This window comes from Caloenas nicobarica, chromosome 22 (genome assembly GCF_036013445.1).
Source record: "Caloenas nicobarica isolate bCalNic1 chromosome 22, bCalNic1.hap1, whole genome shotgun sequence".
NCBI lineage: Eukaryota > Metazoa > Chordata > Aves > Columbiformes > Columbidae > Caloenas > Caloenas nicobarica.
In genome coordinates this window covers 653,118-665,190 of record NC_088266.1, presented here as the reverse complement: position 1 = coordinate 665,190, position 12,073 = coordinate 653,118, and positions in this window count along the sequence as shown.

Sequence of the window (12,073 nt, the reverse complement as noted above, 5' to 3'; positions counted from 1 at the left end):
CACACTGACGGAAGCTTACATGGAGTTTGTAGCTGATCTGATTCTTCTGGAAGTTTTGTCTGAGTCCTGTATAGTCCTGGATATTTGAGACTCCTCAGGCACTTGCTTTTCTCTAACATCTCCTCTGACACCTCTCTTTGAGACAATTTCTCAGGTTTTCCCATGGAAAAGCCCTTGTGGTATGGGAGCCTCCTTAATCACAGATATGCAAAACACCACAGCAAAGGTTTACTTTTATTTTTCTATGGAGCTATGTGCTCCTTCTGTTCTCCTTTAATACATTGTCATCTATGGGAGATGACAGCTCCTGATGATCTGGCCTCCTAAAGTGTGGGAAAAGATGCATTCTTAGCTTTTAAGCTGCTAGCACGTTGCTCTTACTAATATTTAATCTTAATTATGGTTTGGTACTTCATTTGCCAGGGTCTGGACACAGTTATGTTTTATGCATTTGGACACTACTCTTTTTTCGTTTCTAAGAAACTGATTCATTTTGCAGTTTAACCATAGCAATGTTGATGGACAGTGTTTAAAAGAGCATGTCTCCCACTTAATATACAGCTGATGGCATTGCAGAAGTTTTATAAATTTTTAAACACCACTTACATTTTTAGGTTTTTGCAAAGTAGTCTAATACTGTCCTAAAAGTGTGGTTTATCTTATTGGAAGATAGCATAGGCAGTTATGGACTAACAAGCGTGACCAAGACCCCAAAATGGATTTACCTCATTTGAGAGGCTTTTCCATTAATTTGTTTCACTCCAGGCAAATTATATGTGGCTCTCAAATCAGGCTTAGTGAAGATCTTAGTCACAAACAATTGGTCTCAAACCTCAGAGATCAAGGGTAGTTGATATCTCTTTTTTCCTCTAATCTAATTTGATTCCCAATAGTCTGTGGCTAATGCGGGCACACAATGCACCAGACAGAGCATTTGCAGCAGAGACAGGGACATACAAGGCGGTGTTAAGATCTTACTTACATTATTATCTACAACCACGGCAGTTGCCAGCAGTGCTGGAAGGATTTGGGGAGCGGAGGAGCACAGAGACCATGGCCTGACGCAACCAGGGTCGAAAAAGGAGATCATGATCTTTTAACTATTGAAAGGGATTATCCGATTTCAGCGACAATTCTGTTAGCACATGAAATCTGCATAAACTGCCTGTGACCACGTTGACACGGAAAATTAAGAGATTCATAAACACACAAAGGGGAATGGTTTCCCAAGCAGGGAGAAGGAGACAAAGAGGTTTGGGATTTGTACCGTAGCAAAGGGTCTAGGCAGGAGTGAGCCTGGTGTTGGAAATGCAGGTCTGTCAGAATAACAGCGTCCCCCAGAGAGGCTGAAAAGGATGGTCCATCACTGCCTGCCAGCATCTCTTTGTCAGATCCCGCTGACCACCTGCAGGGCCAGAAACTATTTTTCTCTTTAGTAATTTTTTTTTTTCTCCCCATAACTCGGTCTCTTGGTTCTCTTCCCTGCAGGAGCACTGAAACATCTGGAATAATGTACAGGATAAGACCAGCCAGGCCTGACACATCTGTCATGATAACCAAGATCAGAAAAGAATGTCCCCCAGCCAGAGAGGCAGACATGCTGCTATTTTCCCTCTGTACTACAGATTTTGTCCACTTTCTCCTATGATTAGCTGGAATTTTCCCCAGAGAGATTGTCTACTGTCACTTCTCTTCCTTGATACCTGTCTAGCATTGCAAAATTACATTGTTTCCTTCTAACAGGGTAGTTTTTGATGTAGGAACCTCTGAGGGTGAAGGATGACTTTAGGGGACCTGGATGGAGCAGTCAGGGGTGAACAGGTGGACAACAAGATAGGACAAGTCACAGACAGAGATGGTGTAGGGTGAAGCTGCAGCCAGCGTCCTTGGGGATGGTTTCTGCAGGCCAAGATGCTGAAGGTGTTCAAGGGCTGAAGAAGAGGAAAGTTGCCATAGAAGCTAGAAAAGTGCAGAACTTGGCTGGGCACACTGAAACTCCAGCCAACTCCTGTCTGCATCCCATGCCTTCATTAGACATAAGCACACAAGACTAGAAAGGGTCACCTTGATACTGCTGGGGAAGCCTTGCCAAGGGAAAAAGACGTAGTCAGGGTGACTCTAAGACTCGCTTTGTCTAAAACAGTCTGAACGAAGCACGGGACAAGACCACAGATTGTACCCAAGGAGATTGCTAGAAGCCAGGGAAGTCCTGAACATTTATCCTCACCCATGGGTATGGTCCAGGCAAGGAGTCACTGTGCTGTGATGGGTCCCATAGGACACATGGAGCTGATCTGAAGCAGCTTTGTGCCAGCCATGTCCTGGAAAGGCTTCCGATGGAGAAGTTCTGAGAGGGGGCTGAAGCAGGTCCCTGGCACATAGGGGAAGGATATGTTGAAATTCAGCACAGCAAACCTGAGTGTTTCATTTTAAATTCTCAATTTAGCAGCACCTACATCCTAGCAAATGATATCAAAACCACAGAGGGCAGTTCTACAAGGAGAATATAGATGGGATGTTGGAGTAAGAAACCATGCGTCACTCCTCCCACAGAGCTTATCCTTAGATGCTGAACCACAAGCAATTCAAAGCATGAAGAAAGATGCTCAGGTTCACTTGCATAACTGCAAATGTACCAGTACCTGCTAGTGCACAAGGGGAAGAAACACTCCAGCCTTCAAGGAGTTAGCAGGACCCAGCACCTGGGACCTGGGGACAGTCATGAAGACACACAAGCTGTTTGTGACTAGCCACATGCTGGTGGATCATGTCTATGGCTTGGCTCTTCTATAAGTTTATTGTGTTCACCTCTTCAAGGGGAAGCTATTAGTTTCTCTGAACATTGGTATAAGTTAATATAAATCCTTACCAAGTGTCCACTCTCAATGCCAGGCTGTCTCCAAGGCTGCTTCCTGCAAGAGCCTCAAGAGACAGAGGACACAGGACACAGAAGTCTGGTCACTGGGTGAGTGCTGTGCAGGTTGCAGATCTGCCTTGCTGCTGGCCTTGCTGACAGCAGGATGTTTCTGAGTAGACAGAGTTTTGGCTGGGAGAGTTGATCAGACATGAAATATGTGGGGCTGTCTGCATCCAGGAGAAGCACTTTCTGCATGCAGCAGTGGAGTAGGAGAAATACTCCAGATTTTAGAGGATCCAGAGATCAGCTCACTCCAGGGACTGGCAGCAAGGTGGTTTTACTACATGTGGCATGGAGCATGCTAAAGACTGATGGAGGATCTCAGATACTATGTGCAGAGAGACTTTCTGGCTCTGTATCCCCTTCTCAGCCTTGTTCACTGTCACAGCCCAGAGGCAATGATGCGCCTTGAGAGGAGATGTGTCTGCTCTGTTGCCTCCCAGGTGTTTTCTGGTGCTTTTGTCCCAGCACAAACCACAGTCTGAGAGATGGATGTGCAGCCACCACCCTGGGAGAAGTGGTCCGTTATGGAATCCAGCCCAGATCATCCTGGAGAGGCAAAGTGCCTGGGAGGAATGTGGTGGCAGAGTAAGGGCTGTGCCTTTGCCTCCTCCACTCTGAGACACACTGCTCAGCCCTCTGCAAAATCCCCACAGGAGGCCAGCAGCCATGGAGGGCCCGGACCTGCATGAGGGCCAGCCAGTCTTGTTTGATTACCAGCAGATGGAGGATGCACGCAAGAGAGAGATAATTAATTAATTGCGGCTTTCCCAGCCTCCAGACTTTGTTTTCTATTGATCTCAGTTTTATCTGGAGTAATAGAGACAATTAGGAGGGAACACAGCAGCAGAAGTTAATTACCAATGGAATGGAAGCTGTGTCTTTCAATTTATTAAACTTTTATCACAAAGCAGCCCTGCTGCAGAAGCACTGGGAGAGACGGTGTGCCTCCCTGAGTCCTCCATGCCATGCAGGGCACTCCCCACTCTTGACAATCAATAATAAATGATAAACTCATCCTCCTTCTGCACAGGGCCAAGGCTCCCATGCAAAGCCCCCCAGAACTGAGCCCCTGGAGCAGAGCATCTGGGCTGCCTGGCGGGAGCCTGGGGGCTGCTGCTCAGCCCTGCTGCTCCGCGCCGGGCTGGCAGGAGCTGCTGTGCAGGTGTGGGGACAACTCATCACTATTTCTGTCCTGAACCCTGGGTGGAAGGCAGCCCTGCCTGCCCCTGGCGCAGGCATCGAGTGGCATGCCAGAATGGATGCTGTAGGCAGAGGATGCAGCTCAGGCTGGTTCAGGAGGAACTGGTCCAGCTCAGAGAACCTCACAGGGCATGGCTGGGTTTTGACTAGCCCCAGGGACACATCCCCCTGCTTGTCTTGCCAAGATGTGTATTGCCTCTGGTCAGGGCAGGGCTGCAGGAGGCAGTCAGGAGGGCTGGTACTCCTGCTCCTCAGCACCACAGCTCCAGTGACCTTCTTTCCTTGACAGGGGGCTTGGATGTCAGACAAGGACCAAGGATGATCCTTCATTCCCTCCACCTGCTCAGCTTCATCCCACCCTTCCCTCTGCTCCCTCCTCTGCACATCCTGCCCTAAGTCCTGCTTGGTAATTGCCAGTCCACATCCCCTTGAAATACTTACTACACTGCTGCAGCTGAAGTCACCCAGCAGACAGCACAACCTTGGTGAGGCTTCTCAGAGAGCGCAGTAATTCAAAGTTGGTTTCTGCTGCTGTGCTGGCAGCCGGTGTGCTAGCAGTGGCTCAGGGACCTGCGGCAATCTCCGTCATTCACTGTCCCTGTGGCACACAGCGCTGAACACCCCCCGCGCCAGGCTGGGCACTGGAGAGCAGCATCTGACTCAGGCTGAGCTCTCTCTGCTCTTTCCGTGAAACATGGGACAAAATGATTTGTGAAATATTGCACACTTCTCTGAGGGTGGTAGACCAAATGATGTGACAGAAGGGGTCTGGCTTGGGCCTGTTTTCGGCCGTACCAGCCTACAAAATGCTGTGCCTCCCTCCCCACCTTCATGCCTATCTCTCGCCTGGTGAAAGTGTTCCTACCTGTCTGCTGTCTCCTCCCTGTCCTGCCCTCAATGTCTCCTCACCGACTTCCAAGTGAAGTCCCATACCTTTGTCTCCAGGGCATTTGAGGCAGTGAGTGTGTAAATGAGTCTCTGCTGGTTGTGCAGGAGCAGTAATTAGGTTGCTGCTTTGCTCTCGCCTCTCTCTCCAACCCTTCCAAAGACCATGTTTGCCTTTGTGCTTCCCTACAGACCTGGAGTTGTCCAGTTGTTGTCCTTAGGACCTCACCTATATCCCGCTAACACTCAACTGCAAGAGTCACTGGGGCTGTGTGGTTGGTGTTTATGCCTCCCGCGTCAATGATCACATTGCTGAGGGTCCTGTCCAGCCAAGTTTTGAAAACCTCAAAGGACAGAGATCCCAGAAGCTCCCTGAGCACCTCTCCTAGGGCTGCAGCACTCTCACAGGGAAGAAGTTTTGGATTATGTCCCATTGAGCTGGATGCTGCCCTTGTGTCCTCCTGCTCTTTCACCCTGCACCTCTGGCACTGTCTCCTTTAAAGTCTCCAGTTAAGGCAGTGAAAGATGCAGTTAGATCTCACTCATGTCTCCCTTCTTGAGGCTGAGCAGATGTAATTCATCTGGTCTCTTTTTACATGTCCTGTGCTTGAATCCCTGGCCATGTTTGTGGCCTCCATTGGACTTGGCATCTCTCATGCAGTATAGTGGCCAAAACTGGGCACAGGGCTCTGTTGTGGCTCCTTGAGTACTGAGGAGAGGGAATGATGATTTTCCTGGGTGTGTTGGTTATGCTTTTTCTAATGTAGCCTGTCAGAAGACAGCCTCCATTATGAAGGGTGCATTGCTGGCTCAGGCTGACCTGACCTGACCCACACATCTTTGACCAGACTGGAGATCTCTGTGTCACCAGAAAACTTGCTCCTTAAAGGTCTTCTCCATAAAACAGTCCTTTATGAATACATCGATTGCTCACATCCCAGAATAGACCCAGTTGGTAGCCTCGCTTTGTGATGAAAGACGACTGTTTATTTGCATTTATTTAAGACAGTTCAGTTTCTTTAAGGTTCTTTCTTGAAGCATCATGTCAAAAGATTTTGACACGGTGTCACTGACTGCTTCACTGAGGTCACAGGTTTAGGATTCATTGTCCCACTCTTAATATGAGGTGACGCTGCGAAGGGAAAGGCACTCTGGAACATCTCACTTGCTGATGGCTGAGTGTGCATGCTGTTAGAAATGAAGGAGTTGTGGGCCTGACCAGTACTTGAACAGGATAGAGGTTTTAAATCCCTGGTATGGTCGGCACAAGCCAATTAGTCATGCTTAAATACTTGGGATATTGCTGGAGCTCCAAGCCCCCGTGAGCTATAAGACTCAATTCTGCCCTGCTAGTGAACTGATTTGCAGGAAAAGAGGGGAGGAGATATTTTCTCAAGGTGAAATAGATGTTCTTGAAGGATATGCCATTTTAATACAGTTAGCTACCTGGCAGATTAACCCCCATATCCTTGATTAGCCTTACACTGGGATTTCCCAGGTGAAGTAAACATGAAAACCACAAATAAAACTATGTAGAGTAATTTGCAGAATGCAACATTCCGTGGCAGCTCTTAACCGGTCTGGTGATGCTGCAAGAGTCTGTAGCAAAGAGAAACACAACTGTGGAGTTGGGTGGAGAGAGAGCAGAGGATAAACCTGGAATACTCTTTTTAAGCTCCTGCCTGGCTGCTACAGGAGCCTGGCACGTGCGGCCAGGCTTTGCACAAAATTACTGACACCTCCGCTCCGGTCCGGTGTGGTGGCCTCAGGCGGGCAGGTCCAGCCTGGATGCCAGGTCCTTGCAGCCCTGCCTGCCACATCTGCAAACCCTTCCCAGCCCTTCCTGGGGAATCTGCTCAGCGGCTGTGTCCCTCCCAACCCAACATGGGCTGGGGCATCTCCCATTTACATGTCGCTCGGTACATCCTCCTGCTCTCCTGCGAGGCCTAAATTCAATCTGATTTCAGTCTGATGACTTTCCCTTCCACTTGAGGGAATTAATTAATCTCCGGCTCTGCTCCAGATTTTTTTTCCCAGTTGATAAAAGGAGGAAGGAAAGGGTGGTGTACCTGTCATTAATCATCATTAAATTAGTGATTCCGGAATTAGCTCACCATGAAAGCCAGCACTTGTGCAGCAGCGGAGGTCTGCCCTGTCACCATACAGTGAGACTTAGCCCTCTGCAGACTTCATGTAGCAAGAAACTGAGGTCTAAGAGAGGAGTGACCTGCACACGGATGCCACATGAGAGTAGGGAGCAGAACCTCCTTGGTGTCAAAGGGAGGGATGGTGCCACTGCAAAGAACCTCTATAGGAACAGGTACTTTCAGCTCCAAGTACCTCGAAACAGCGCTCGAGCCAAGCCAGAGCTTCACGGTCACTGATCAGTGTCACCCGTCCTGATGCTCAGTGATGGCTCTTTGCTCAAATGGCCATATACATGGTTTCCCTTCCACCTCACACAGCACGTGGCCTCTGTGTTCATAGGGAAGATGAAGGATTAGGAAGGAGTTCCCCTGCATGGTCTGCATCCCTGCATTCATCTGGCCATTGGGATCAAGTGATCCTGTTCCCTGCCCTCATTCCCTGTCCTTGCTCCCGCCTCTTTGCCCTCCCCTCAACTGTCCTGTCCGCCCTGGAGCAGGAAGCTGAGCTGTTATGGTGGCAGCGCGTGGAGCAGGAGTGGTGGGATGAGCAGAAGGAGAGCACCTGTGGCAGTGGGTGACTAGTGGACAGTGGTTTGCATGAGCAGATGTATCTAAAGATAGGTATATCCACATTTGCACTGTATGTTTTGTTTCTCTGGGCACGTTTTAGTTCCTGGTCCTCCCGACTCTTTCTGTCTGCCTTTTGCTACAAGATTTGATCCACGAACATCTGTTTTGCCTGACACAGAAATGCTCTGATTGTGCTCTGGGACAAAGTGACAGTGATGATGGGACTGTGCTGGGGCAGTGGGTCTCAGGTCACACCCCTGCGGACTTGGTGTCTAAGTGACACTTCAGGTGATGCAAGGCAACTGCCCAGGTTCGGACAGTTTGTCTTTGCCTTCCCTTGACAAAATCGGTCGTGCCTGATCTTTACCAGCACATCTGCATACAGCACCCCAACACAGGCATCACCTTGCACTCCCACACTGTGAACACCCTCTCCTCAATGCTGTGAGGCGGTGGCCACATCAAATCTATGCAAGGGCTTGGACATGTGGACAGGGAGGTCACCTCCCTCCACGGCACCCCTTGCTCACACAAGCTCTGCATTTGCCCCGTTAGGCACAGCAAACAGGGCCTTTGCCTGCTGCAACCCGCAATCCCCTTTCAAGGGCACAGGTCCCCAGGATGCGGCCCCCGTCTGATGTGTGACCTGCCCACCTCAGCCTTGGATGTGCGACCTTGCCTCTGGCCTTGTTAAAATGCATGTTTCTGAAATGAGCCCACCTTAGCAGCGTTACACCGTCATTACTGATCACACACCTTGCTTTCTCTCTGTCTCTCTGTAAATAATGTATTTTAATAATAAAGCATGCAGAGCAGGCTTCCTTCAACAGACATTGCCAGAGTAGCTGTGCTGAGGAAGCGCATTTGCTCCCGCTATGCCTCAAAGCACTTCATTAGTACATCAGAAAAGGCCAGAAAAACAATGCAAATATTCTGATCAGCCAGTGCTTTCGGAGCCAGCTCTAGAGCATCTCCCTGCACCCAGCTCCACTGCAGTCTCATGTCTGGGCCTTTCGGGAGGACTTTCTCTCCAGCTCCACCTGCCTTTGCAACTCCCCTAATCTGCTCATGGATGCTCCCAATCTGCTTGTCCTTTGGGCTGCAGGTATAACCCTCAGGGACTGCATGATGCTTCCCACTCCCTCTTTCTTTTCCTGCACCACTCTTACTAAGCTGCATCCCTCTTCTCCTGGCTGGGACATCCCGTCCCTCCCCTGTGACAGCTCTGGTCAGATTGCCAATCCTGGTCCTGTTGGGCACCACCAGTTTGGAAAAACCTCCTTCCAGAAACTTCCTCCTTTCTATTTGAAGTGCTGAACTTGCTGCTGATAAAATGAGAAAAGTCCAGGTCATCCCTAGTGCTGTTGGAATAATGCTCCAGGCAAAAGGAGCAAAGCATGCGCGGGAGATGTCCTCCACAGCTGGCCTGCTGCTACCATCCACAATCCTGTCCTATTCATAATCCTGTCCCAGCAGCAGGCAAAAAATGCTCCCAGAGCTGGTGACCCTGGCTCCCAGGCTGCCATCAAATTTTCTCTCCAAGATTTGTCAGCAGCCATCAAGACTTGCTCTCCTCAGCCTGTCCTGTTGGCAGAGCAGCCAGAAATTAGGCAGGAGGATGAGCTTTGGGTTGGCTGCAGAAATACCTGTGCCAAACACACTCATTGTCACTGGTGCATTTCCCCCCACGTAACACTTAAAAATCAAACCAAAACCAAAAACCACAAACAAAGAAACCCCCCCCCAAAAAAAAGAAAACCAACCAAGCAAGCAAAAAAGAACCAAACAAAGGACCAAACCATATAAAAAACGCCACCAAAACCAAAAGAAAAAATACCCAAACAAAACAAAATGCAAAACACCTACAACCCTACTTTGAGTTATAAGCTTCAGTGAAATAGATCAGAGAAAAGTGTGTGGATGTATGTGTGGGAGTGTGACTGTCCTTGCTGTACATGTTTTTATACCACATGTTTGCACATCCCTGTGTGTCTGTGTGCCACAACTCCTGCCACGCTTCATGTTTCCATCCCACACGTGCCCACACACCGTGCACACGTGTGCAGCCCTTCCTGCTGTGCCCTGCACCAAGGGTGTGTGAGCAGTGCTGTGCACAAGTGTGGGTGACACCGCCTGTTTTACAGAGTGTATAAACCTTTCCCGCTAGGGTGGCGTGTTTTATCCCCTCTGTGTTTGCCGGTGCCTGTATGTGTGCCGTGCATGACAGTGCAGGCTGCACCCTGCGTGTGTGTGTGCAATGCACATGTGTGTGCCCTGCAGGCAGCTCTTCCCACTGCAGCCCACGCTCATGCACTTGGCTGTTGGGACCAGCCCTCCCACCAGACCCAGAGCAGGGAGTTAAACTTAAAAGTCTATTAAAAGCTTGTAAAACAACACTGCTTTCCCACTTCCCCTGCTTTTCAAATTGTCAGTGCCTTATAATCCCTTAGTCAAGACACAAGACGTTTGGGGTCTGCGCTGGACCAGGACCAGGACCAGGACCAGGACCCATCCCTCTTTCCCCACACTGCCCTGCAAACCACATAACTGAGATCACTCTACTGAGGGAGTGCAAATCTCCATGCAGCAGGATGAGGAGCTGGGATGAAAAGCACTTGTGTGTTAAATAACCCTTTCCTTGCCAAAAAAGAAAACTATGCCTCTCGTGCAATCCCTGAACTGAGTGCTGGGGGAGGGTCAGAAGCTGCAAGGGATGACCTCAGCTGTTCAGTAAAGATCCATGTCCACGTGTCATCCTTGTCTACATGATCGCAATGACTCCGTGTCTGTGCCCCCTAACTGGAAACCCTCTGTGGGATGTGAAGTCTGCTGATGACATGCAAAGCCACCATCACTGTCAGGGACCCAGTCAGACCAGTACTGCTCCACTCTTGTTCTACTGAGCAAGCCCGGAGCTGCACTTGCAAAGCCAGTGTGCTCCTTCGCACAAGCCTCTTCCCCTGGAAAGCCCCTTGCTTGCAACGAGTGGTTAACACCAGCTGAATTTGCCACGATTCAAGGTGTTGTTACAATGAATGTGAGCGTGAATTAATAATGGCACTTTGATGCCTCTCTCTGTGCTTGCCTGCATCCCTCCTGCTGCATGACTGGCTCTGTGCTGCTGAGGAACCACGTACATGTGGCTTCATTTTGCAATAATAACAGCCTTCTACTAAGAGAGATAGACAGTGTGAGGAAGTTTTGCTGGCAAAACACAACTCCAAATGAACTGCTAAAAAAGGTTCACAAAAGGCTATTTCCAGCTCCTTCACTCAGCTGGAGCTGGCTCTCCTCCCTGTCTGTTGTCATTGCAGAGGATGCATCTGCATCTGTCGCAGGAGGGTTGCTGCACAGAGAAAGGAGGCAGGGAGGAGTGTGGGCAGCAGCTCCCTGAGATGTGTGGGAGAGCCAGAAAAGGGGCTGCAGCCAGGTGCCTTGGTGTCCATGCACCAGGTGCAGAGAGGAGACACAACCGTGTCAACCATGTCTCCAAAGGGCATCCCCCACCCAGCCCAGCCAGGCTGGGGGGTGTGTGCGGGCACCGTCCCCATCCTCCAGTGCCCTCCTGCACTCTTCCCTGGCTGCACAGGCTTCCCAGGCTGGACCTTTGATGCTGTCAAGCCCTGGGGTCCACAACGAAAACGAGTCCCAGCAGTGCCATTCCCCAGCTACTTCTGCTGCTCACTCACGCAGGGGTCTCATCAAAATGCAGAGCATCCTTTACTTCTGGCCGACTTACAGTAAGCAGTTGTCAGACACTTCTATAATCCCAGGTATAATAAACCTTCCCCAGCTCCCTGATTCCTGTATCTGTCATGTGAGCCAGCTGTGCACAAGGAAAGCGCTTTGCATGCAGATTATTTATCTGTCCTCACTCTGATCCAAGTGACATCCCCCTAAGCACAATCAGACAGCAACAGCTCCTCCCTCCAGAGTCTGTTTTTAGGACAGTGGAGCGAGAGTTTGCACTCACAGAGGTCATCCCATGAAGAACATTTTAGGACCAGTTGCAGACAGCCGCAAATCTGCTTATGCATGTAGAGGACCTCAGCCTCCCTGCTGGGCTCTGGGGTTGTCCAGACAGCAGGGCTGAGCCATCACAGGGCACAGTGAAGTGCACTGATGCAAATTTATCAGTAGCACTTGAGAAGAGGGAGATGCCTGGTTAAGATGGATGCCCTGGAGTGCTTCTCTCCAGCTTGCAGTCCTGCCAGCTTTCCCTCAGGATGAGTGTCCTGATGGTGGTTTCCATCTGTTCCTCCCCTGCAGAGACTCTGTGGAGTTGGATAAGAAATGAGCAGGATCAGCTTTGCTGTGAGTCCTCTGAGGCAGAGGGACACAGGAGAAACGC